Source organism: Babylonia areolata, chromosome 18 (genome assembly GCF_041734735.1).
Source record: "Babylonia areolata isolate BAREFJ2019XMU chromosome 18, ASM4173473v1, whole genome shotgun sequence".
In the NCBI taxonomy this organism is placed as follows: Eukaryota; Metazoa; Mollusca; class Gastropoda; order Neogastropoda; family Buccinidae; genus Babylonia; species Babylonia areolata.
In genome coordinates this window covers 17,622,521-17,626,836 of record NC_134893.1, presented here as the reverse complement: position 1 = coordinate 17,626,836, position 4,316 = coordinate 17,622,521, and positions in this window count along the sequence as shown.

The following is a 4,316-nucleotide window of genomic DNA, read 5'->3' as shown; positions in this document are numbered from 1 at the left end:
GAAACATCAAAAAGGGTCTCAGTATATAAGCCTACCTATGAAGCTTATTTTCATCCCCTCCGGCTTCCCAAACAACACAAACTGACTGTCATATTATTGGAAACATTTTCCGGGGCAAAATCCTTTTGAGACAATTTTTTCCTGAAAAAAAAACAACAAAGAAGAAAAGAAAGAAAGAAAGAAAAACAATAAAACAAAACAAAAATAGAGGGTGTATGAAGACACAATACTCACTGCAGGAAACAAGTCTTCTGAACGACTTTAGAAACTGGTTAACTAAGCAGCTGCACCTCAGTGTGTGTTCTAGTTTTGTTGTTTGTTAGTGATCCGAGTGGTGGGTGCTGCGGCATTCTTCTGTTGTGTATGGTGTGGTGTAGAGAGTAGGTGATAGGCGTGAGAAATAAGAAACGCTGTTTTCTTTGTGGGGTTACGGCTTCTTGTGTGTGTGTGTGTGTGTGTGTGTGTGTGTGTGTGTGTGTGTGAAGGTTTCCCAATTGTAGCATATGAATGCCATTCGGATGAGACAATAAACCGAGGTCCCGTGTGCAGCATGCACTTAGCGTACGTAAAATAAAAAAAAACCCACGGCAACAAAAGGGTTGTTCCTGGCAAAATTCTGTAGAAAAATCCACTTCGATAGGAAAAACAAATAAAACGGCACGCAGGAAAAAATACAAAAAAAAGGGTGGCGCTCTCAGTGTAGCGACGCGCTCTCCCTGGGGAGAGCAGCCCGAATTTCACACAGAGAAATCAGTTGTGACAAAAAAGAAAAAAATACAAAATATACAAATGTCCCCCCACCCCACCCCTTCCCCCTCATTTTCTCATCCAGCTCGTACCTCCAACCCCAGCCTATCCCTTATGTTAGATCAACAGAAATGAAGTTTGATTTTTAAACTGAAACGTTTTTGAATAAAGTGTTTGTATGTCGAACTTTCGTATCAAGTCATTTTTTTTTTTATTGTTTTATTATTTATTTGCTTATTTATCATCGTTCTTGTCTTTTTTTTTATATATTTGTTTATTTATCATTATTGTTACTACTACTACTACTACTACTACTACTACTTTTTTATATTATAATTATTATTTATTTATTTATTTATGTACGCTTATAGCTGACTTCATCAAGTTTTTGCGCCTTATACATATTATTAGTAGTGGGGTTTTTTGGGGTTTTTTTTCTCAAGGCCTGACTAAGCACGTTGGGTTACGCTGCCGGTCAGGCATCTGCTTGGCAGATGTGGTGTAGCGTATACAGATTTGTCCGAACGCAGTGACGCCTCCTTGAGCTACTGAAAACTGAAAAAAAAAATCTTTTTATTGTACTCATCACGTCTGATAGCAAATCAACAGTGATGGAGAGAGCCGGAGTACAGCCCCCTTCCTTCAGTCCATTCTTCACCCTCTCCTCCAACCCTATCCACGCCCTGTTCGTCTGAGTGATCTCTTCTTCTTCTTCTTCTTCTTCTGCGTTCGCGGGCTGCAACTCCCACGTTCACTCCCATGTACACGAGTGGGCTTTTACGTGCATGACCGTTTTTACCCCCGCCATGTAGGCAGCCATACTCCGCTTTCGGGGGTGTGCATGCTGGGTATGTTCTTTGTTTCCATAACCCACCGAACGCTGACATGGATTACAGGATCTTTAACGTGCGCATTTGATCTTCTGCATGCATTTACACACGAAGGGGGTTCAGGCACTAGCAGGTCTGCACATATGTTGATCTGGGAGATCGTAAAAATCTCCACCCTTTACCCACCAGGCGCCGTCACCGTGATTCGAACCCGTGACCCTCAGATTGAAAGTCCAACGCTTTAACCACTCGGCTATTGCGCCCGTCTGTCTGAGTGATCTCACTTTCATGATGCCGGAAATGAAAGATTTCAAACCTCAAAATTACTATTAATAATTATTAAAAATAAGTTATTACGTTTTACTCATTTTTTTCTTTCGGGCGACAAGTCTGCAGGCGAATTTCTCTGTAGTCTACTTTATTTTAGACAATAAAGTGAATGATTGTCTGATTGACCTTGATTCTAAAACAAATGAAGGTGCATAGAGAAGAGCACAAATAGCGACGTTTGTCAATCATCGGAAGGAACATTGAATGGTTGGATAGGAAGTAAAGGAGGGGTTTAGTTTGAAAAAAAAAAAAAAATCTCTCTCTCTCGTCATTCTCAATCTCTGCAACTGTCTTTGCCTCTATGTTTGTTTCTGCCAGTGTCTCCGCCTCGCCCACCCCGCCCCCTCCATCTCTCTCTCCATCTCGCATACTCTCTCTCGCGCGCGCGTGCGCTCTCTCTCTCTCTCCATCTCACATACTCTCTCTCTGTTTCCGATCTCCGCCATTTCCAGTTCACAGCAAGTGCTGCAGACACGAACCACACATCTGCCAGCGACAGAATTCCAGCGCGCGCGCGCGCGCGCGTGTGTGTGTGTGTGTGTGTGTACCTACACATGCTTGCGTGTGTTCGTGTGTTCATGTGTGTATGTGTGTGTGTGTGTGTGACGGTGTGTGTGTGTGTGTGTGTGCATCTGCTCATGTGTGTGTGCGCGCGCGTCTGTTCATGTGTGTGTGTGTGTGTGTGTGTATGTGTGTGCGTGTGCGCTCGCACTGATGCACACATTGGCAAGTCCTTCCAGCGCTGGTGAGAAATGTACCGCATGTCATATTTTGGGAGATGACGTAACTTAGTCAGAAGGGCTCCAGGATAACCTGCCAGATCAGCTGACATGGACCTGTGTGCAGATGGCAAGGAAGGGAGCTCTTACCAAAACCACCACCACCAAATCTTTGGAAGCGGAGTTGTTTGCCACGTACAAATGGAGGAGGGAAGAGGTAGGGAGGTGATAGGGAGGGTATACGTGCGTGCGTGCGTGTGTGTGTGTGTGTGTGTGGAGGTGCTGGTGCTGGTGTTGGTGGTGCGCGCGCGCGCGTGTGTGTATGTATGTGTGTGTACGAGAGAGAGAGAGAGAGAGAGAGATCACGCATGTGCATGATAGGCCTACGTACATATGCTTGTCTGTGCTCAGGTAGGCGTGTATGTGTGTATGTGCTTTATTGAGCACGCTTATGTCCATGCAATGGCAAATTTGTTTTGTGTTTTTCAGCGCACAAGTGAAATACCTGGTAAAAAACAAAACAAAACAACAAACAAACAAAGAAAAAAACCAAACCCACAAATACTTGGTGTAGCGAATATGGAACAATCCGCACGCTTTGAGACCTCCTTGACAACGGAAACTGAATGCGAGTCCACGGGGGAAAACAATGTTCTCTCTCCCCCTCCCATTTCACCTCAGGTTCAATAGGGCTGTCGCATAGCCCAGTCTCCCAGCAATCTTACCATCAGTGAACAATGTGCAGTACTTTGTTTCGTTATCTCTTTGAGGAATCTTATTTACTGTTCAAGTTTCAGTCCTTTTTTTTACCGGTACATTATTTCAATTATTTTTGTCGTCACACACACACACAATATATATATATATATATATATATATATATATATATATATATATATATATATATCAACAACAGTATGCTTTTCATGTCTTAGAACTTGTATTCTTATTTTTTTTTTTTTTTTTTAAGCAGCAAATTTTCGTTGCAGAAACAGCTTCTACACTTTTGTACCCTTGCCTGAAGAAGCTGTTTTTACAGCGAAAATTTGCTGCTTTTCAAGAATACAAGTTTTAAGACATGATGAGCCTACTGCTGTTGATTTTTTTTTTTTTTTTTTTTTTTTTTTTGCCGGTCTTGGTATTTACCTAAGTGCTTTCTGCAAGGAGCGGTGCCCAGACACGAAGAGAGAGAGAGAGACGTGTACAGAGAGAGAGAGAGAGAGAGAGAGAGAGAGACGCGTGCAGAGAGAGAGAGAAAGAGACGCGTGCACAGAGAGAGAGAGAGAGAGAGACGCGTGCAGAGAGAGAGAGAGAGAGAGAGAGAGAGAGACGTGTGCAGAGAGAGAGAGAGAGAGAGAGACGCGTGCACAGAGAGAGAGGGGGAGAGACAGAGAGACTGGGAGAGAGGGAGAGAGAGAGAGACGCTTGCACAGAAAGAAAGAGAGAGGGGGGGGAGAGATACTGAGAGAGGGGGAGGAGAGAGAGAGAGAGAGAGAGAGAGAGAGAGAGAGAGAGAGAGAGAGATGCGCACATACACACACACGCGCACACACACACACAGACAGAGAGAAAGAGAGAGACGCGTGCACAGAGAGAGAGAGAGGCGTGCACAGAGAGAGAGAGAGAGAGAGAGAGAGAGAGAGAGAGAGAAAGTCCTAGTCTTGATATAGATAAATGCTCAACTGCAATG